A 24,587-nucleotide genomic window follows, 5' to 3' on the forward strand; every position below is an offset into this window, starting at 1 on the left:
TCAGTAGTTTCTCTTTCCTCATGAGAAAGGCAACGGTACTGTATTCCTGCTCCTAATAGTAACACCTGGACCTAATGGTACACCTGTGAGGTATCTTTATTATCTGGTTGGATAAACTTCAATATCTTGAAAAAACATATTCTGGAGCACCTGGGTGGCTCAGTGGGTTGGGCCGCTGCCTTCGGCTCAGGTCGTGATCTCACGGTCCTGGGATCGAGCCCCGAATCGGGCTTTCTGCTCAGCAGGGAGCCTGCTTTCCCCTCTCTCTCTGCCTGCCTCTCTGCCTATTTGTGATCTCTCTGTCAAATAAATAAATAAAATTTTTAAAAAAAATAAAAAAAGAAAAAACACATTCAGCACTATACTACATAAAATAAGGGATGATGAGGAAGTAGGAAGATAATGATGTGACACTTCTAGTCAATGATAAAGTATAAGCTGAAATAATGGGGATCTAAAAACAGCTCTTAAATAGAACCGTTTACATAAGAGAATTTGTGATTATAGGAGAGAAGAGCTCTCCACCAAAATTTAGTTCTGTGCTTTGCATGGTACAGGATCAACCTTGGGAGGAAATTTCCCGCCTAGGGAATTACATTTCCTGGTCCTCCTTGCATGAAGTTGTGGCCATGTTACTGTTTAGGCAAAGGAGCAGAAGTATTATTGCCTGAGCCAGAGTTTTAAGATGTCAGTGTCTCTTTTAATCTCCTTGCCTCTGTCTGCCTGGATACAGGAGACTCCATAGGCCTAGAAATTGATGGAGTCACAAGATGAAAAGACCCTGGTTTTCTAAATCTCCACGTGGAGGAGAGTGTCTTACTCAGCAGGAACACTTTCACTGGATATAAGGGTTGTATTTTTAAGAGCAAGTAGCATTGCCCTAACTAACACAGCTGGGGAGGCGAGTTGGAACAATGTATCAGTCAGGGTAAAGACCTTACCTATATTTGTGTTTTGCCTTTGGTGGTCCAGATGATGTATCCAGAAACTAATGTCCAGATGACCCGTCACTTGATATATAAGTGAAACTACATGATCCTCTTCCTTTGCCACTTTATTTACTAACAAGGATTTAAAAAATGAAATGTTCTCCTTTGTCTGAACATGCACCATCAAAGTTCTTCATCAATATCAATAGCAATCATAACTAGAAAATATAACTAAATAGAGTAACGTATATAACTAATATAACTAAAATAGAAAATAGAATAAATACAACTAAAATAGAAAACATAATCAAGTCTGATTTCTTTTAGATTTATTTCTGTATGTGTCATATTCTCAATGTCATCGGTACTACCCTCTCACAACTAAGTGATCATCTGGCTTTCCCTAACACAGTTCTTTGATTTCATTGAGAACAGCCCTTTGTCAGATTTAGGTGGCATATGTGCTAATCATAGTTTAATTGGTCTCTCCTGTTCTGTGGTGGCACAGGTGTGATGCAAATAAAACATATATGTGCAATGGAGGTGATTGGAATTATGGTCAACTGACAGGAGGCATCAACCTTTCAGTGGTTGAATAGCTGGTTTATTGGATAAGACAGGACAATTACCACAACTGGCCTGTCAGGATGGTTAGAGCTCCCTATAGGCTTTGAGGCAGGTGTTTGTGCCTTTAGTTTAATCTCTTCCTTTCTAGTTCCAGGCTGCATTCAGCCCTTGGCACCAGCAGAAGCATTTATACAGAAACATGGGTCACCTGGATGCCCAGCCCCGTGGATCTGGACGCTCATTACCAAACAAGGCATGAGCTCTCTGCAACGCAAGCTCGATTTCTCTGGAGGAAAGATAACCTGACTTGCAATCTTTTTTCAATCATCTGTGTGTTTAATTTAGTAGAATTGTGGAAATTGAGAATGTTTTTCATCAGCTCCAACGTACCTTCTAGAACCTATGCCATTCAATCTCTGATTTTGCAATTGAGGATTCAGGGTCTCAGGGAGGTTAAGTGGGTGCCCCAGGCACAGCCGATCATCAGGGAGCCAGGGCAAGGTTTTAGGGCTTCTCAGCCGGTGCTGATTACATGACCCGCAGCTGCTGCTTTGAGCCTGTTTTCTTCACCCTGTCAGCTCCTGTTTGTAGGAGTTGAAGCTTCAACAGCTTCTAGAGATTGGAGAAGTAAAACAGATCCAGAAGGAGTAGTTGTGAACAATTGTTTTCTTCTTTAACGCCTTTTTTTCTTCTGCAAGGGTTTTTTTTTTTAATCTCGTCACAAAGTAGCTGTTATTCCACGCTGGTGGTCTTTCTGCTGGTCTTAAAGTTGTTTGAGACCTGTGACAATTCTGCCATATAGCTAAGTTCTAGTTCATATATTATGGTTGATCACTCCAGTTTTATTTAATGGAGAACATGTTTGGTAATATTATTATTCATACTTTTGGAGATAGCAAAAGTAGGCTTTAGGACTATCTTACAATTTTCCCAAGGCCACCTGGGCAGTAATGGCAGAGCTGGGGTTGAATCTGAGACTGGCCTCTCCCAAACTGTGCTGTTGACTTCATGATACATAATCCTGCAGAGTACTCAGCATTTCCGTAGTCGTTTAACTTACTCCCAGGAAGAAGATTCAGCCTTGGGAGAATCTGTTTTATCAGGATGAGAGATTTTCTCAAAACTCCTCTTTCAGGATTAAGATTCAGATGGAAATTTTCATATTCTTAGATCTTCTCAAAGAGCGTATATTCTGAACATTGTTTCAGTGACTGCTCTAGGCTCAAACTGGGAGTTAACAGAAATGGACCAGGGTGGTGGAAAGATCCAGAAGTCTAGGTGATGGTACCTCCTTCCTGAGAAATCTCCATCAAGAAATCACTGTTAAGTTGTGTTAGATGTCAGTTCATTCTCTGGAAGTAACTTAGTTCCTTTGATTTTTTTTGGTAAAAATTCATCCTGGCTGACTTTTCCATATTTATCACTTTCCTTATAGAAATATAGTCCTTGCTACTTGGGTCATTTCTGTCAAAATTAAACAATTTCTAGGCTAGTAAAAAAAATTGAGCACTACTGTCTTATGGACCAATTTATAAAACTGTCAGCTTTCTAGATGGTGTTTTTTAATTTGTGGATTTTTCTCAGAAAACCCCATGACTTGAGCCGTATTTTATTTTTTATTTTTTATACTTCATTACACACCTTTTTACCCCCATGATATCCTGGTGATTGTGTACAATTAATTCATCTAGTTTCTCTTACTCTCATTGGAAAAAACAAAAGGGACAAAGGTGGGAGAATGGCTTGTTAAGAAAAGCCAAGTTCTGGGAGAAATTGGTAAGCACCATTCAATTACTGATTTAGGAAAAGTGCTTCTAAATCCTTGTTTGGAAGGCAGAACTGAATTTGAAGGTTGGGAGGTGTTCTGATCCAGATGGTTCTCTTGTTTCCTCAAAAATCTACATTTTCTTCTTTTCCTAAGGAAGAAGACAGAAAACAAGAGATAACAAAACTCGGGTTTGGGTTAGCTTCATGTTGAGCAATTACTCTATTCCACCAATGTTTCTCATGTACTGCTTTTCATATTCACTGGTTAGCATATTTGAATATACAAATGAGCATCATCACGTAAATAAAAGCGTGATCAGTTTCAAAGCTTGAGGTACATGTGCAAAAAACTATTGCCCTCGATAGGTGCTCAAGGCTGAAGATGACCTTGACAATGTTGTCCTTTCTGCCAGGAGCTCATTCAGTGCATAGGTGCATTCTTTCCATGTATCTATAAAGTCTGGACCATTTCTTTTTGTCCTTTTCTCCCCCTTTCTGCTTTCTTTTACAGTGTTATCCAACTCGTGTTCCATTTTCTTTTTCTTAATTTTTTTTTTCAGTAGGTTCCACACCAAACGTGGTGCTTGAACTCATGACCCTGAGATCAAGAGTCACATGCTCTACTAGCTGAGCCAGCCAGGCACCCTCATTTTCAATGGTATAATTCTCTGCTCCTTGGTTGGCAGATATTTTTATGAACTAAATGGGTTTGTAATAGGACTATTAATAGGATGAATGGAGGTTTTAGGTACTTGCCCAGAATCTGTCTTTACCCTTTGATTTAAGAACATTGGATTGTTAGTTTGATTGAAGGGAGGAGAGGCAAAATGATGAGGGTGTTGTTTTGCCTTTCTGCCTTATACAACAGAATGTGTTTGAGTTCACTGGTTAATGGGCCAATGGTCAGAAGTTGCTGTAATTTTTTTTTCCCCCCTAATGAGAGGCTTCAGGGATTCCATGCCCAGCAGTGGTACTTCATGCCTACATGTCAGAGTATGGCACAGAATAGAAGAGAGGGAAGTCTCTAAGCACTGTTGTGGCACCTTTGGAATTGGCATCTTGGAGAATTCTCTGGAGATGTGCCCTTGCATGGACATGGCCACTCACAGGGTGGATGTGGGCACCAGTCGAAGAAGGAAAGCCCAAAACACCTTGGCACAGAGAGGGAGAACATGGCAATTCTGTGTAAGCGCTGCAGTTGACAGATCAGTTTATGGACACGTGTGAGTCATTTCCTTGGTGGTGACAGTGCTTGGGGAGTATTTTAAGCACCTTAGACCCATTAAAATTTAGGAGTCAAGCAATTTGTTAATCTTGTGAGGGTGGAGTTCGTTATACTCAAGTGACATGTTAATTCACAAAGAACTATGATGGTCTGAAGTTTTACCCTCTTGGCAAAGTAACAAGTCAGCCCATCGCAGTTTCATAGATGTTAGCTGAAAATGTGAGACTCCTGGGTGGAGACAAAAGACTTTATTATTTATAGCTCAGCAGGCAGAGCACCAGGATCTTATTGGTTCCTGGAGACCCCACATCCAAGAGGATGATGCAGAGGACAGCTTAGGGAAATGTTATCCTTGCACTGGGCTTATGTCACAGTTGAGGAATGCCAAGTTTAGGAAACCCCAATTGTTTAAAAGGGCTGTTGGGAAACCTGACTAACCTTTGCCTTAGAGGGAGACATTCTTTCTTAAAGTGGTCAGGGAACAAATATGTTTTCTGACCCAGAGGAACACGGAGCTCACCTTCCAAGGCTGTTTGCTATTCAAACATCCATGACAAGATAGTCTAGGGAAAAAACTGTCAGTGCCTCTGCTCAGAAAACTTGCAGGAATGTGAGAGACTCATGAAGAGTTCTCCCCAAATAATATGTTCCAAAGATTCACATTTTTATAATTTTTGAAGGTAGATAATGCCTGAAGTCAAAAGAATAAAACAAGAGGAATGTTTTGGGGGCATGCTAGTTTTTTGTCCCCCCGACTTTTTAAAAAGATTTTATTTATTTATTTGAGAGAGTGAGCAAGTGAAAGAGCATAAGCAGGGGGAGGAGCAGAGGGAGAAGGAGGCTCCCCACTGAGCAGGGAGCCGGACCTGGGGCTCAATCCCAGGTGGGATCATGATCTGAGCCAAAGGCAGACGCCTAATGGGCTGAGCCACCCAGCACCCTGTTTTTGTTTCCTAAGTTATATCCACTGATGCTTTTCCTCCTGTGACCTGTAACTTGGACACAATTTCCAGGGAGATATCTCTTTTCTTGTTACCTAAACTCATCTGGCACAGGTGCTCAGGATCTGCCCACAGCATTAACAGATTTCAGCATTGGAATGCAAAGGAGAGACTTCAGATTAAATGTTCCAGTGTCCATTAAAGAGTAGCGACAGGGACCAGAAGATATCTTACCATATCCTGTCACTGTATAATATGCTAGATCGCTTCAGCCGACTAACTGGAGAATAAGGAAAAGTCTGCATGTCAGTGAGTGACTGTATGTGATGTGTGTGTGAGGAGGAGAGGGAAGAAAGGAGGGGCGGAGAGGGGGAGAGGAGAAAAGAGATGGAGAGGGAGAGGGGTATAGATTGCAGCCTGCATGCAGAAAGAGCTTGTGCACTTGTGTGTTCCGGCACCACTGGGCTAGTGTAGTTCACGTGAAAGGCTCGTAAAGCTCTTAAACTTATTCTTTCATACTTTCAAGACCTGCAAATGCTAACCCATGCATTTTGTATGGTGATTTTCTTTGGTAAACATGAAATTAGCCTTAGAAACACCTCCTCTTAATTCAGATATCGTTTAAGTCAAGGGCTTAGAATTACAAAGTCTGAAAGATTTTGTAGGTAGGAGGGGAAAAGAAGTCAGTGTTTAAATTAAGTATTTGAAAACAAAGTGAAAAAGGGAACATGATATATAGTTTATAGGAAAAGCCATTTGAAAAGCTTTTTCATAGCTAATTTGTTGGGAATTCTTTGGCTAAGGTGGAATAAATGTATTCTAGGAGAAGCTCTATTGAGCCCAGTGTGATAGTAGCTTAATCTGACCGTGGCCATGTCTCACAGATCACTGTACCTAGTCACTACTCTATTATTGCAAGTTAAGTGGTTTGCTACAGTATTCCACGCTCAGGGTATTAGAACTCTGTTCCCTAATTTCCTAAGCAATAATGGTATAAGCAGTATGCATTTTTTATTATAAAAACTAACAATTGCCTCCACAGAGTTAACAGTATTTTACATACCATTGGTACCCAGGAGATTCAGTCTTAAATCAGAGCAAAATTAAATGTAAAATGTACGAAATTTTGGCAGAATTAGGTTTTCTTTGTAGAGGCTGAAGTCTTCAGTTTTGCTTGGAATCAAACTTTGGTTTTCTTCCTGGTGCTTTTATTTTCATTTTATTTAAATGGGTGTGTTGTTTCCTGATTAAAATTGATTCTGAATAATTATAACAACAGTAATTCACAGCAGGAGCTTGGGCAGCCTTCTTTATAGCTCCTGGAGGCTGTCATCATCCAGCCTCTCTGCGCTTGCCAGTTTTTCAGCGTTAACTATATTCACTGTGCAACGGGGTTATGAACTGCACAACAAAGACTTGGAGTGGAGAATCATTCCTCCTCCCAAATGGCTGCTATTTTTACAGGTTGGGGACTCTGTGCAGGTCAGAATTTGCTTGGTGAATTGGTTATTTACTCATTTCAGAGTAAATATATGGTAGGTAAGAAAGGAAAATGCTTTCTCTTCATTAGGAGACTTGATTTGGATTGGTAGCTCCCACAAGCCAGGAGCCATCACGAAGGAAGGAGGCGGGAGCGGTGGGGGACTGAGAGGGGACGTGGATTTTTGGTTCAGACTAAAGGTAGAATTAGAGCTGCCCGTGGGTGATGGGAGTAGGAAGTTCAAAGTCAGCACAGTCAAGCTTACACTCCAATCTCTCTTAAAAGGTCTCTTTTTTGCTCCTCTCTGCACATCTGCTTCATTTTTCTTTCTATAGTTGGCTTTTTTTCCTGCCTCTTTGCCCTTGTGCAGAATACGGTGGCATCAGTGGGTCCCAGACTGCACATTCTCAATCCCAGTGACCATTCCTACTCACTAGCCAGAGTTAGGTCCAAAGGCCTTCAGGAGCTGGGCCTCATTTTGATTAACAGTGAGTGAGGGAGTGCCAATATGCAGAATGCATTTCTGGCTTAAAAACATTTAAATTAAACATTATTAATGGCAAAACTAAACATACCCATACAGTGCTATGGTCAAAGGTAGTTTTAAGGCTACCAGTTTAAGATCTCTTGCCAGCCTTTCTTAGACCATTTCCCAAATTCTGGGGTAACCTAGCTTTTCAGCAGGGATGAGACTAAGGTGAGGTGATAAAGCCGCAGATGCAAAATTTAAGGCAATGCCTAAAAAGATCAATAATCCAGATAATACTATTTCAGTGCAAATGTTCTAACAAAATAAAACTTAATGCAAAAGTTCCATGGTAAACAAATTCTGAAATTGTAAGTGTAGACAGGATCACTATTACTGATTTTTCCTTTTGCCTCAAGCTCCAGTATGGCTCAGAGCAGCGTGGTTCATGAGGTGTCTACCTGTAGGCCAGTCAGTTATGAATAGGGAAGTGCGTCCCATCAATACTCTGTGGGTGGAGGAGTCATTTGTCAGCAGTAGGGATGTGGACCAGGCACGCATATCACAAAAGATGTCTCTAAAGGATGTTAGAGCGTGATACTTTCTTCTGGGACTCTGTGTTAGGAATTTGCCATAGCAAAATACCATAGGCTAGTTAGAAGTCTGAGATCAGGGTGCCAACATGATCAGATTCTGGGAGAGACTGTCTTCCTGGCTTACAGAGGACTGCCTTCTCACTGTGTGCTCATGTCGTCTTCCTTCTGTGTGAAAATGCACACAGAGGAGGGGTGGGGGTGGGAGACAGAGAAGGCGTGCTTTCTTTCTTTTTTTTTTTAAAGAGTTTTTTTTTTTTTTTTTTATTTGACAGACAGAGATCACAAGTAGGCAGAGAGGCAGGCAGAGAGAGAGAAAGAGAAGCAGGCTTCCTGCTGAGCAGAGAGCCCAATGCAGGGCTCGATCCCAGGACCCTGGGATCATGACCTGAGCCAAAGGCAGAGGCTTTAACCCCCTGAGCCACCCAGGTGTCCCGAAGGCTTGCTTTCTGATGTCTCCTCCTTATAATCCTATCATGAGGGCCCCACCCTCATGACCTCATCCAATTCTGATTACCTCCCCATCTTCAAATACCATTAGGGGTTAGGGCTTCAACATATGAATTTAGAAGGGACAAAAGCATTCAGTCCATAACAGCCCCAAATATTAGGGATATGCACCAAACATTCTTTTTTTTTTTTAGAGGCTTTTTTTTTTTTAAGATTTTTATTTATTTATTTGACAGAGAGAGAGAGAGCCCAAGTAGGCAGAGAGGCCACAGTGAGAGGGGGAAGCCGGCTCACTGCTGAGCAGAGAGCCCGATGTAGGGCTCGATCCCAGGACCCTGAGATCATGACCTGAGCCAAAGGTAGAGGCTTAACCTACTGAGCCACCCAGGTGCCCCTCCACCAAATGTTCTTAATTCTCCCTCCCCCCATGTATATTCAGATCTAAAGTACAGTCTTCTAAATGTTATCTTTTGACAGTCATGCCAAAATATAAACCCAATAAAGTTAAAATTTTGTCATTGGCTTCTTATTCTAAGTTAGTTGTCCCCAGAAAATCGTTTTTACAAAACTGAATTAATCATCAGACAAATGACTCAAAGATTTAACTAGAAAATGAAGCTTGGGTGCTTAACCATTTCTGAAAGTCCTAGGACCTGACCAATAACTACTCTTTCCATCCATAAGAAGAGAGAAACATTTAGCATATGGTTTTTCTTTTCTGTATAAAATCAATCAGAATATGTCACTTTGTGGCTTACTATAGTCAATCAAAATGTTGTGCCTCATTCTTCTAAATGTAAATCTTCTAAAGACATTTTTCAGAAAGTTCTGTCAAGTTATTAAGTGATAGGAATGTTGGTAGAGAAAATAAATTCCTTTAGACATCTTATAGGAACTAAAGAATTAAGGAATGCTTCTCCCCCCGCCCCCATTTCCTCGAGGGCTGTTTTGGTTTTGATGTTCAAACACCATATTGGAAAACATTTAAACTGTGAATATAATTCTGAAAACACTTTGAGCCATGGCAATATCTGTCCTGGGCAGCCTCATATCAAGCTGGCAAAACAGATCTTGGAAAAATAGGAAAGTATTTTTGTTTTCAGAATGCTTTATATGCAATTCCCCAGAAACAGCTCAAAAAGATAGATACTCTTTTCTAAAAGGTTGCTGTTTTAGCACTTCCCAACTTATAAAGGTTGGAATTTCCCACTGGCTCAGCGGAGAGATTTGTATCAGTTATTTTAGATTCACTTAATAGCACATTTGTGTTTGAGATGAAGTGTGAGTCCCATCAGACAAGTAAGATTGTTCTTAAAAATTGGCCTCCTTCTTCTTCCCCCCATGTATACTCAGATCTAAAGTAGAGTCTTCTAAATGTTATTCCACAGCTAGGTATGACATCCTATCTTAAAACAGCAGCAATAGCTGCTGTTTCTCTTTGTAGAGAACATGGCTGGATATATAGTGAGTGAATCTGTGAAGACTGGTGATTTTTCAGTTTTCTAAGTGAAGCCTTGACTTTATTCTCCACCCCTCTCTGCACTGTACTGGCAGAGATGGAAGTGAGGGTGAGGAAGGTGGTAACACAAGGAAAGGTACCACCAAGGTTTGTACAAAATACAGTAACACTTGTTTAATCACATGTGATCTCAGTACAGTCATTTCATTTTGTTTTTACTTCTGCATTAATCATGTTCCATCCTTTTATTTTCCCTCCTGCTTGTCATCTTTATTGTTTTTTTTAATTGACTTTTTTTTTTTTTTTTTTTTTTTTTTTTAGAGCAGTTAAGGTTCACTGCGAAACAGAGGGGGAAGATACAGAAGTTTCCCATATACTTTCTTCCCCAAACATGCATAGCCTCCTAATTATCAGCATCTCCTGTGAGTTGCTACATTTGTTATAATTGATGAACCTAACTGATTGACTGCCCAAAGCCCATAGTTTACCTTGGGGTTCATTCTATGGGTTTGGACGTGTATGGTGACATGTTCATTATGGTATCATGCAGAATATTTTCACTGCTCTAAGAATCTGTGTTCTGTCTGTTCATTCCTCCATGCCCACCTTAAGCCTGACAACTGCTGATCTTTTTACTGTGTATGTAGTTTTGCCTTTTCCAGAATGTCATACAGTTAGAATTACAGAGTATGTAGCATTTTCAGGTTGGCTTCTTTCACTTAGTAATAGGTACTTAAGGTATCTCTGTGTTTTTTCATGGCTTGATAGCTCATTTCTTTTTGTCACTGTGTAATACCCCATTGCCTCAGTATATGAGGCAGTATATGAAGCAGCCAGTATATGCCTCAGTATAAACTATATATAGTTTATTCTTTAACCCACTGAGGGACATCTTGGTTGCTTGAAAGTCTTGGCAATTATGAATAAACTTTCTATAACCATTCATGTGTAGGTGTTTGTGTGGACATAAGTTTCAATTCCTTTGGGTAAGTACCAAGGAGAGCAATTGCTGAATGGTGTTTAGTTTTGTAAGAAACCACCAGCTATCTTCCAAAGTGCCTGTACCATTTTACATTCCCACCAGCAATAAATGAGAGTTCCTATTGATTCACAACCTTGTCAGCACTTGGTGTTGCCAGTGTTCTAGATTTTGGCCATTGTTAAATAGGTGTATGGTGGTATCATGTTCCACCTCATTTTGCTCTTAGGTTTTACCTTCTCTTCTAGCTTACATGCTTCTTGAAGGCAAGGGTCATGCACAGCTTTTTACCCTCAACCACTTCTTGTGTATTCACTTGCATGTAAAGTCACTCAGAAGTGTGCCAAAACATTGAAGATGATGAATGTCTTTGAATTGGTTAAGAGTTCAGTTAGAGGGGAAGAACTATCACTTACTGAATAATTTGTCAACCATTTGAAATACTTGCAATTTTCCTGTTAATCCTCACAATAGTCCTATGATAAAGACAAAATTATTCCCATTTTGCCAAAAATGGACTAACTGAGGCTTAAAATAGTAAGTGAATTGCCCATCATCAGTAGAGTCAGCTAGACCTGTGGTTCTAAACAAGGTCCGTCTGGCCTAAAGCTGATTTCATGAGAATGGACTGTACCTGCAGTTAGAGCCAAGCTCCCAATCTTAGATGCCCATGGGCCAGGTAGACAAGGGAGGATGCTGGGGGTGGGGGTGGAGTAAAGAAGGGGGCAGCCTCTACTTACCTCTAGCTAACTATTAAACAACATTTTTAGAGTCAGAGAATCCATAAATTTGGATTTTTTTGGAGGGGATTGCAAAATCTTCCAAGTTTTATATTTTGGCACCCAAATTTAATAATAACACTTAAAAAGTAAATATAGGTCTGTGGGCCAAATTTAGGCTACAAAGGGAAGGTTTCTAGCTATTGTATTAAAGAATAGTTTGAAAGAGTAGCAGCTCTTTTTCCCCAAGTATGTATTGTAATCCCAAATGAAGTAAAATACTGCCTGTCAAGAAAAATTTAGAGAGCTATCATTAATAGTTCACTCTTTTGTTGGTATGTAAAATGTTTATGGATAATACTTGTTAAGAAGTAGTTACCAATTTACTATTCAGTGTGGAGCCCAGCTAGTGAATGAATACGGTTACTATTTTATTCCAGTTGATAAGAAGTTCTAATCTAGAACTTCATGAAAATAGCAAAAGCATTTATTGAGCTGTGAACTAATGCTGCATACTCAACTATCCACAATTTCTAAGTATCTTATGTAAATATACGCACTCTCCCACAAGAAATTACAAATAACATACATATGTAACCACATATAGATTTACTGTTAATTGCTAGTTGCCCATTATGAGTATGTAGATCATGCCCTTTGTCAGAAGCAGCTAGAGTAGTCTCTTATTCTTCCTCTTGGCTCTATCTATTGTTATCCTGATCCAGGTCACCAGCCTGTGTTGTCTTTGTCAGTGGCCAGGGTAGTCTAGTCTCTCTTTTGACATAAGTGTTATGATAACTACAGAAAACTCTTTCTGCTGCATCTCTTGAAGTTTGCATCTGCACAGAGCTTAGCTGAATTTTTATTGTTTTAACAATTTTTTTTTCCTAGCAGCTATTTGAGGATGTGATGTAGGGAGGTAAAGCCCCCTCACTGTCAATGTTTGAATGTCTCTAAATGTCCTCATTTGGCGTTCCCTTGAAGAGATAGATTTAATGAGCCTCCATGATTTCTATGTAGAAAAAAAGAATATCTTCTAGGATATTGCTAAGGCTTAAATGTCTGTTCTTCAATGATCATGCCTCACCTTTCATTGTAGATATGTTGACTTTCCCACTGCAAGGATATTTCTTGTCCCTGGATTTTTCAAAATGTCCTGCCCTTTTAAAGTGGGGCGTGTTCTTTTACTCTGTCCTGCTTCCCTCTTTTCTTCTCTCCTTGTTTTGCTCTGCCAGAGAAACCACTTTAATTATGTGAACTTATTTTAGAATTTAACAGCATGCTTCTACATAGCATGCTTTCATTGCACTTGGTTGATTTTTAAATTTTAAGTGTTATCTATGCAATTTCAAATAAGAAAGGATTTAGCTCTATTTCATGCTTGATCCCTACCACAAAACAATATCTTCCCATTTCCCTATTTTTTCAGTAGAATTAATTGAAATTTGTTAGATTGGTATTCATATAGTCAACGACTATATTATTATGGCTCTATAATCATATTCACAATCAAGTCATGAATTATGCTATGATGTATTTTTTCTACTGTTCTGAAATTTCACATTGATGTGTCTTAGTGTACATTTATTTTCATCCACTTTGCTGGTAGCTTAATGTGCCTTTTAAATTTGGAGCTTATGGGGCAACTGGGTGGCTCAGTCAGTTAAATGTCTGCCTTTGGCTCAGGTCATGATCTCAGGGTACTGGGATCGGGCACCCTGCTCAGGGGGGGATGTCTGCTTCTCCCTCTTCCTCTTCCCCTCCCCCACCCATGTTCTCTGTCTCTTACTTGCTCTGTCTAGAGCAATAAATACAATATTAAAAAAAAAAATTCACATACCTCTTTAAAAAAATAAATTTGGAGCTTATATCCTTCCATTATGGGGATTTTCTTGAATAATAATAATAATAATAATAATAATAATATAGGTTCTTGTTTGGATGGTTCATTTATACCTATTTCCTTCACTCTCTAATTCATTTTATGATGTTGGATCTCCTGGACTATATCTCTAATGTTATTATCTTTAATTTCCTTTTTTCAGTTTTTGCATCTTTATGTTCTGATTTTCTGAGAAGTCTCTTCTTTACTCTTTCCTTCCCTTCTCTTCTCTTATGACTACTTTGGGTTTAGTTTGCTCTTTTATTTTCCAGTTTCTTAAAGTGGAAAGTTAGGTTGCTGACTCAAGATCTTTCTTCCGTTTTAGTCTAGGTTTTTACAGTTATAAATTTCCTTCTTAAGAATATTTTAGCTTCATCCCATAAATTTTAGAATTTGTGTTTTTGTTTTCATTCATTTTAATATATTTTCTAATTTTTCTTGTGATTTCTCTTGACCCATTTGTTATTTAGGACTTTATTGTGTGATTTCCATATATTTGTGAATTTCTTTAATGTCCTTCTGTTATTGATTTCTAATTACATTTCATTGTTCCTGGAGAACATGTTTTGTATGATATAAATCCTTATACATATACTGAAACTTGTTTTATGGCCTAACACCTGGAATATCCTGGAGAATGTTCCATGTGCTCCCAATAATTATATTTTCCTCTTGTTGGTGGAGAGTTCTATAGATCTCCAGAAGGTCTAGCTGGTTTATAGTGTTGTTCACATCTTCTGTTTTCTTGTTGATAGTTTGTTTAGTTATCCTATCCATTATTAAAAGTGGGGTTTTCAAGTCGCAAGTATTTTTGTTGAATTGTGTATTTCTCACTTTAATTATGTCAGTTTTGATTACATTTATTTGGGGGTTTTGTTAGTTGATATGTTTATAATCATGGCTTCTTGATAGATTTACTTTTTATCATTATAAAATGTCTTTGTCTTTAGTAACAATTTTGTCCTAAGTTTTATTTTATTTGAGATGAGTATCACTCTTACTTCTTTTAGTTACTCTTTGCCTGGTATATCTTTTACTGTCCTATTACTTTCCACCTATTTGTGTCTTTGACTCTGAAGTGTATCTCTTGTATCTCTTCATCTGTCATTCTCTAACTTTTGATTGGAGTGTTTAATACATTTACATTTAATGCAATCCCTGCCAAGTGATTTATGTCTACAAGTTTGCTATTTATATCTCTTATGTTTTTTGTCTTTTTGTTTCCCTATTCCTCCACTGCTGTTTTGCTTTGTGTTAATTAGGTATTTCCTAGATACCATTATGAACTCCCTAAGGTTACTATTTTTGTTAGACTACTGGTTTTCAAAGCTATTCCAGAACTAGGTAGAGTGTTGGGAATAGGCCAAGTTAGAATACCACAAACCTCATTATCCAATTAAACTCAGGGTTTTTCCTGAATAAACACCGCTCAAATAGTTTTATGTCATTGGTTAATTTCCAAAGTTCAGAATAAGTTCATTTTGACAATTTTTGTTAGTATTCCATTAATTTTTATGGGGGAGAAGATTATCAGGTATCCTTTTTCCACCATTACAGAAGTGCCTTCAGAGATTTCTTGAAGTCTATTTTCCATTCTTTCTTTTGGCAAAATTTATTCTCTATTATTATTATTATTATTATTATTATTATTAAGTAAGTGTCTGCTCTTGTTTCTTGGACATAATAGCTGGGATATTTTCTCTCTCTGAAGATATTATTAAAAGTTAAAAAATATTTTGCCCTATATTATCTCTGTTTCTTCCAATTTGGTTTAACTTCTTCGTTTTGTCCTCTCTTCTATGTTAGAACTCTCTTCAGACAATAATGGCAACTTTAGTAGCAAACATTTATTGAGCATCTACTATGTGGTCATCACTCTTCTAGTGGATTATACATATTAACTTGTTTAATATATATTAACTTATTTCATTCTTCTCACATTAAATATCACAGGTGACTACTATCATTTCTTCCATTTTACAGATGAGAAGCTGGGCTATAAAGAAGTAAATAACTTGCCTTAAAGTTACATAGTATAAAATTGCAGAGTTGGAATTCAGGTATAGTTTGACTTCTACATCCTCTTTCTCAAATAGCTCATCCCTGGGTTATCTGCTTCTATGTACCAGTGGGGTTGTGAATATTCTGATCATATGGGTGGGGCTTATTGACTGTGTGGCTGTCATCTGTGGGGTAAATGGGTACTTCTTGGCTTTTCTCATCGCTAATTTCTCTTGCTAGCTTTCTTTTGTCTGCTAATCAGTTATCACTAGCCCATTAGCTTTCTATCATCCACATTTTTTTCTGCTTTTGTTCTCATTTTTTTTCCCTTTTTACACCTGTGAGTTTAAGCCTTAGGGAGGTAAAAGGTTTACTATCATCTTAGTAGGGGTGTGGGAAGAGTCAGAACTAAATGCATGCTTTCAATACACTGCCTGTTTAATCATTTTAAGCATATCTATCTATCTATCTATCTATCTATCTATCATCTGTTATGAGAAGTTCTTGGAGGTCTTCCTTCCATCTATCTGCTGGTTTAATATGAATACAAAAATTTTCCTATTCAGCTCTATAATTTTGTCTTGCATGTATATCCTCAGTGGAGGCTTTATCTAAGGGGTTTCTGTGTGGTTTGGGCTGAGTTTTTCTCCATCTAGATGTTTCTCATTTTCTCCTGCCAGGTGCTCCAGGGTGTCTTTTTATGTTAATTTCATGCCTTAGGAATACAGGACTCTGCAGAGTGTGAAATAAAACTGAAGCTCATGGGAAGATGAGCTTTGGTTAAGAATTTTTAGGGGAGGTTCCTCCCACTCCTCATGCCTGAAATTTAGAACTGCACCAGCCTCCATGTTCCTTTTCTGTGCCAGTGAGCATATAGAACACCATTTCACTGAAAAAACAGTACTCCAAAGATTCTGGATTAAGGATGAGGGTCTCATTTCCAACTCTCCTCATCTCATAGGTTCCAGGTCTTATGTACTATGTGTGTAGCTATTAAAATCAAAGCCCTTGGGCTAACTGAAACCAGACCAATCCCTTCCCCAATCACCAAACCAGGACAACATGATAATATATCACTGAGTTTCCTTTATCTTCATTTTTTACCCCTGGGGATTTCTCTTACTTTTATTTGAGTGCAGGTATGTATTTAAAAGGATACTTGTGATATTTTAACCAGAATATCTATATGTTTTATAGAAAAAGGTTTTGTGTTACTTGATTTGCTATTGTTGTCTGCAGCTCCTAAAATTAACTTTTCTTGTTGAATTATTTCAGTATACCCTATGAATGTTATCCTCACTTTGAAAGTATGTGTGATTTTTTTCCATGACATAGCTGCTAAGTCAAGGAAAGTATTTTTCCCCAGCTTTATTGGGATATAACTGACATATAACATTGTGTAAATTTAAGGTACATACATGTCAAATTGATGCATTTATATGCATTTATATGATCACCAACCACCATAGTGTTAGCTAACACACCCATCACATCACATAATTACCATGTCTTTTTGTGGTGAGAACATTTAAGATCTACTCTCTTGGCAAATTTCAAGTATATAATATATATTATTAACTATAATCACTATGATGGACATTAGATCCTCAGAACTTACTTACCTTATAACTTGAAGTTGTTTTTTTTTTTTTAAGATTTAATTTATTTGACAATGAGAGACACAGCAAGAGAGGGAACACAAGCAGGGGGAGTAGAAGAAGTAGAAGCTGAACAGGGAGCCTGATGAAGGGCTCGATCCTGGGATCATGACCTGATCTGAAGTCAGATGCATAATGACTGAGCCACCCAGGTGCCCCTTATAACTTGAAGTTTATACTTTTTACCAACATCTCCCCATTGCCTACCACCCAGCCTCTGGTAACCACCATTATAGTCTCTGTTTCTGTGAGTTTACCTTTTTTAGACTCCACATATAAGTAATATATAATATTTATATTTTTATGTGTGATTTATTACACTTAGCACAAGTTGTTACAAAAGGCAGGGTTTCCTTCTTTCTCATGGGTGAATAATACTCCATTGTATATGTACCACATCTTTTTATCCATCCATTAATTGATAGGTATTTAGGATGTTTCCATATCTTGCCTATTGTGAATAATGCTGCACTGATCATGGGAGGGCAGATATCTCTTCAATTCTTTTGGGGAAATACTTAGAATGAGATTGCTTGATCACATGGTAGTTACATTTTCAAATATTTCTGAGGAATCTTCATATTGTTTTCTATAGTGGTTGCACCAATTTACATTTCCACCAACAGTGTTCAGAGATTCCTTTTTCTCCACATCCTTGCCAACACTTGTTCTATCTTGTTTTGAGGATAGCCATTCTAACAGGTGTGAGATGGTATTTCATTTGTATTTCTGTGATGATTAGTGATATTGAGCGCCTTTTCATGTTTAAGAATGTATTTTTAAGGGGCGCCTGGAGGAGTTTGAGACTGAACTAGTAGAGGTAATAGTTTCTATTCTGTGAGGATAAGACCTAACTAGAACATGGCATTGTGTTCTAGATACTTCACTTTCCAGAATAATAGACTTGTGGTGTGTTATGACAGGGACAGTTAGCATGGCAAAACATTCTCTTATAAGGATACTTGTGATTGCATTTAATCCAGGACAATCTCACTATCTCAAGATCCTTATCCTGTAAGGATGTAATCATATCCTGCAATGTTATTTTTTTTCCCATATAAGGTAATATTCACTTATTCCAGGGATTAAGACATGGTTATCTTTGGAGGTCTGTTATTCAGCCTACAACAGCAAGCTTTGTGAACATCAAACTATCTTCTTTGCTCTAAGAACACTTTCTACAATATCTTGGGGAAGTGTCCTCTAGCCTCTCTTGAGTAATGTCAGTGTTAGAGAACTAATATCAACAGTCATTAGATTGTACTTAAATATCTTTTAACCCTTTCCTATTTCCAATAATCTATGGTCTTGAAGTTTTTGTTTTTAAGTTCCTTTTGCAATCTCATTTATGTTTGCTTACTTTCCATTTGTGAAATCTCTATAAAAAAAATAATGTGCTAAGTTCAGGTGAATTTACCCAATCCATGTCTGAGAAGTCATTGAGGTTTCATAGTGACCTATTACATTTAAAATAAGGAAAGTGTATTAATAATAATTAATAAAAATTTTATGTTTGCAAGTGTTAAAAAAAATAACTCTGTGATTAAATCAGTGATAGGAATTTATTGGCTTATATACCAGAGAAATCCCAGAATAAGTGTAGCTTCAGCTGGATCCGGGTACTCAGATGGTGTCTTGGTTGCTTAGAAGTTGTTCACTCCATATCTTAGTTTCAGTTTTGTTGAATTGATTTTATTTAGTAAGCTAATGCTAGGATGACAGGATGATCACCAGTGACCCGGGCAACCTTGCTATCTTAGACATCCGTGGAAAGAGCTCTATTAAAAAAATTTCTAGAATTTGCATTCAGTGGGCTGGCCTAACCTTGAATCAAGCCAGCCCCAATGATACTGCAGGGATGTAGAGTAAGGAGTCTCCCATGAAATATTAAAAAAGCGACTATCAGCAAAAAGGAAATACTTGTTGGTCAGGCTACAAAAACAGATGTGCTATGTAAAACATCACATGTAATATGCAAAACATTGCATATGCTATATGTAATCATAGTTTCAGCTGTATGTTTTACTGGATGCTTATGGAATCAATCCCAGTGCTCTATAGCTGTGTGTCAGGCTCTGTGTACATTTGTGTTTGTTTGTATTTTAGATAAAATTTATCAGATGGGAGAAATCCATTGGTGTTGCCTAGCTGGCCTGGTGGAAGAGATCAGAGGATGTGGGTAAATTCATCTTTGAACAAATGAATTAAATATGCACAGTAAATAGTTTATTGCACAGCAGGAAATTGGTGCCTAAGCATTGGGGAAGAAAGCAAAGCTAGCAGAGCAGCAAGCCTCATGCAGTCACTCCTATGGTCAGGTCTGAGAGGCGGCAATAGCCAGGAGGCTAGCAGAGTGCTTTGTAGCACAGAGCTTGTCTGAGTGTGCAATATGTTACCTACAGCTGGGTCTGGCATAATCAGCCCTGACTAATGGGAGGTGAGAGGAAGGGGTTCAAGTGCTGAATAAATAAATTACTTAATTACATATTATCAGAGAGAAGAGCAGATGGTCAGCTTAGCCCATCTCCTGGTGCCTTTGGCTTCAGAACGGAGAGTAGATCTCATGAGACCAGAGCAGGTTAGGCTCTTGATTCTATTTATCTGCCGGTCCTACCAGAGGATCATGGTGTTCAGGAATAAACAGGCCCCATTTCCCCAAAGCTGAAGGGCACTAGGTGCTCCAGTGTCCACTCTAAACTAAAGTTGGGCAGGCCTAAACTAGTCGGCATTTTCCACTTTGTTCACTTTGGCACCAGATGGAAGTGTAAATGCATTTCATTTCCTGTAAAATGGTTAAAAAGTGATTTTCAATTGAGAATCTAATAAAATGTGAAGGGGGTAGTTGAGCATTTACTGAATGTGCTCCTGAGTATCTCCTTTCACTTTAGACCATATACTTGTTTTCCTTGGCTTTTGATGTCCCCACAGAAAATCCACTTTTTCTGTGTACTGATTGCTCTGGTGTCAGAGGGAAGTGTGGCTAAGGTTGTATTCTGGAAGCATCACATGGCAAGCCTCAGTTTGGCATGGAAGGGTCCTCAGAGCAGGGTTTCCCACATGCTGGTCTGGTGATGGTTGCCAAGTTGGCTGCATCAAAATCATTTGTGGCCAATGTGTGTGGCCAAGTTTAAGAGGAACTTTTAAGGGATAACGAGGCATCCATAGCCAGTAGTCATGGGAAATAGGCTCAGGGGGGAGAAGTAGTTATCAGACCCTGGTGAAACTTGTAGGTGTAAAAGAGGACTGGTGGAGGGGAACAATGGACAGCCATTGTCAATCCATGGTCCAGCAGGGAGAAAAAACCTCTCCACCTTTTGCCCCTTGATCTCGTCCTGGTGCTTTTGGGCAAACCAAAAGGACCAGAGAGTCCTGGCAATGCGGTCTATAGAAGTCAGACTCTTGAGACACCAAATAAGATGGAGAAACTAGAGTGGACCTGGAGGGGTAAATAAAGAATATCTAGCTCATGTTGGTATAGATGACATTTTCTAGTTACACATTTGTGTCAATATGTGAATGACAAATAGGCAGGTATGTTTTGTTTTACAGACATGCTTTTTTTCTTGGTATAAAATTGCCTCCTCCACAATTTCATCATAGAGACTGGAAACTCTTAAAGAACAGAGGTGACATCTTTAGAATTGGCTTCCTGTACTCTGCCCATGGTTCAGCCAGTTCATATTCCTTCTTCTGAAAGGGCTTCAAGGAGAATCTTTTGGAAGATCATAACTGTCTACCTGGTTGTCAACTTTACATTTAGTAATATATTTTTAGGATGTTCTATTCTCTCTTATTAAGTAATTGTGGATCTGTATCATTCTATATTCTTTTTTTTAAAGATTTTATTTATTTATTTGACAGAGAGAGAGAGAGAGAGATCACAAGTAGGCAGAGAGACAGGCAGAGAGAGAAAGGAAGCAGTCTCCCTGCTGAGCACAGAGCCCGATGCGGGACTCGATCCCAGAACCCTGAGATCATGACCTGAGCCGAAGGCAGACGCTTAACCCACTTAGCCACCCAGGCATCCCTGTATCATTCTATATTCTTGAGGTGACTTGTACTCTGGAGGAAACTGTTTGTATTTGTAACCAACAGGATCTTCATGCTGAATGTCTCCTTAAAGAAACCATGTTATTATACTTCCTAAAAGATTGCATTCAGTGGTATTGCTTTCTTTTGGTTTTATGTTAAACATTCATTTCACTGTGTTTGAAGCATACATTTAATGCTCATTAGTAATTATAACTCCACATCAGAAGGATTGGATTAATTTTGATTTTAGTATGTTGCCTATGAAGATTTGAGCACAGATTTTAAAGATTTTAAAATACAGCAGTGAAAGAAACTTTATAGAAACTCTTCATGGAATCTCCTGGAGATTTTTTCTGTAGCTCCCCTTCCCTTCCCTTCCCTTCCCCCAGTGAGGAAGTTTTGGGCATTTAGAGTCCCCTTTCCTGATGGGAACTAACCACCACTCAAAACCAAAAACTTGTATTACAGCAATTCATTAGGCCACCTGGGCATGTCCTGGTCTCCCACCAAGGGAATAATATGCATACCAGTTGTCAACATCTTCTAAGTACCTACTGCATCCTAGGCACTTTACATGCCATTTAGTCCTTTCAGTTGCTTAGGCAGAAAGCTTGGAATAAACTTTGGGTCCTTTCCCACCACATATCTACAGAAATCTGTCAACAATTCCAGAAGCCACTACTTTCAAAATATGTCCAGAATCTGGTCATTTCTCACCACCTGCAGTGCAGGGCATTGGTTCAAATCACCATCATCTCTCCCCTGGATTAGTTAGTCACATCCTAAATGTTTTGTCTGTCTCTTCCTTCTCCCTTCCATCTTTTTCCTAGAGAGCAAGCAGAGGAAGCCCTGTAAAGATTATCATGTAGTTCCTCTATTTATAACCCTCCAGTGGCTCCCATCTCGTTCAGAAGAAAAGCCAAAGGCGTTACCAAAGCTTTATAAGGCCGAACCCTCGCTTTTCCTCAGCTGTCTCTCTGACCTCATCTGCTTTCACTCTCGCCTTCCCTCACTATATTCCAGCGACAGCATGCTCCTGCTTCCCAGTCTTTACATATGCCATTCCTTCTTCTTACTGTGTTCTCCCTCCAGTTTTTTGCCTGGCTTACTCTCTCATTTCATCTAGATCTCTTAAAATATGACCCTGTAAGAGAAGACTACACTGACTGTCATATATAGAGTGCCCACCTGAATCACTCTCTTCACTGCGTTACTTTCCCTCTTCATGCGTATCACAGTCACCTGCTTGTTTGATCAGCACGAGAATGAAAGCTTCTTAAAGACCAAGACTGTGGGGCACCTGGGTGGCTCAGTGCTTAAGCCTCTGCCTTCAGCTCAGGTCATGATCTCAGGGTCCTGGGATCGAGTCCCACATGGGGCTCTCTGCTCTGCAGGGAGCCTGCTTCCTCCTCTCTCTCTCTCTCTGCCTGCCTCTCTGCCCACTTGTGATCTCTCTCTGTCAAATAAATAAAAAAAAAATCTTAAAAAAAAAAAAAAAAAAAACCAAGACTGTGGAGTTCACTGCCCTCTCTCTGGCCTGTGTTTTAGTACATGGCACATAGACGGTGCTCATCAAATATTGGTGAAGTAAATGCATGGATTTATGAGTATATCAGTTATTCTCAAGAAGAATATGATCTAGCATTTAGCAAAAATAACTCAGAAAAGTTTCATCTTAAGTAACATTGTATCGAGTACTCATCTGATAAGCATCTTATCAACCTTATTGCCAATGAGGGATGTTTTGGTTTACTGCCAAGGAAGGAAATACGCATATAATACATACACACCCCCCTACATATATATATATACAATGTGTATATGTTATATATGAATGTGTATGTTCATATACGTATGAATGTATGAGTGTGTGGAAGAATGTGTTTATGTCTGTGTGTACGAGTATGAGTGTGTTTGTACATAAATTTTTTTTGGCCCAGGAAGGAGATGTCTTCCTACTTATTATCTCACTGGAGAATCTCCGTCTTCTACCCTAGGAGTCAGTGCCAGAGGTGGACATGGAAAAAGGAGACAGTGAGGCCCTGCACATGAATGAGGAGACCTGACTGTGGACTGTTAGAGAAATTTATTAAAGGGTTGGACAGTATTTCTCATGGTCTTTGTGAAGCCTTGGACTTCCTAACTGCCAGTGCAATGTGGTATGACAAAGATAATAGTTTTCTTCAGAAGTTCAGTTTTCTATTCCTACCTTGGAAAGCAGTAGCTTAATGAACCTGAGTGGTCAACATTTGTGGTACTCCTCTATCTCTTCCAGGACCTTTTGAAATATATGTTTTTTGAATTTAGTTTTGCCGGGAAAATCTGCATCCAATTTGAATGAAATTGAATATGTTTCAGGGCTCAAGCAGCATGTCTTCCATCTGAAGCAAAATGGAGATGAATTTCAATTAGATGTTCCCATTATAATCTGTCTCCACCTGTAGTTTTCATCAAAAATTGCTAGGAAGTATGGTATAATGTATGATCAGGATTTGCCCACTGGCAGTAGTGTCCCATTATCTTAGTAAAAAAGCACAAAATAATTAGTCTGATGCATATAGATAGCAGCTTCTTACAGCGAGTGACTTTAATTGTGGTGAGTAATATATACAAAGTTTGAAGTATTATATATTTCCCTCCCAAGAAGACACCAATTACTAACTCAGTTGACAAAGTAACAATGTCAAACAAATCTTTCAGAAGATTTAATGCAAACAGAACATTGTAGTCAATAGCCACTGCAAAATGTCCATTTTATGGCCTTATTTTTTGCCTGGGCTTAATTTATGGTAATTTGGTAGTTACATATAGCCTGGAAGTATGCTGTTGGCTTGAGTTAGTACTTGGGTATTGCATAAATCATAGCTGAATGTGTTGGCTTCATCTAATGCTCTTCTTTCTCCTACAATTGGAATCCTTCTTATCTTGTCATTTCTCTCTCCTCATTCTTACCTGTAAATTCATGGGGCTCTGAGAGCTCAGTATTTAGGAGATTACTTCTTCATAGAGTGGCGTCTTCCAAATGCCAGATAAAAAGTGTTTCTGGACTTCACAGGGTGGGGAATTTAGCAAATCTTTTTTGGGGATAGAGTATTTTTATCATCTCACCTTAAATGCTTTAAAGGAAGGTATAATTCCTCTCGCCTTACCCTCCTATTTGCCTCTAAAATCTATACTAATATAAAAGGTGAGGTTTAGAAGTATTATATTATTTGAACAAGTTCTTTTTTTTCAGGGCAGGATTGTATTAGTTTTATTTTATTTTATTTTTTAATACGAAACATAGGATGAATAAGCCAGCATGCTCTAGGCCCACAGGTAATCTACCTGGGGACCTAAATAATATAAATAATTTAACTATGTAGTAGAGTTTAGTTTAGGTGACTGGTCTTCAAAGAAATACATTGGCTGTTTCAGAATTAATGAGACAATTGGCTAT

Source organism: Lutra lutra, chromosome 5 (assembly GCF_902655055.1).
Source record: "Lutra lutra chromosome 5, mLutLut1.2, whole genome shotgun sequence".
NCBI lineage: Eukaryota > Metazoa > Chordata > Mammalia > Carnivora > Mustelidae > Lutra > Lutra lutra.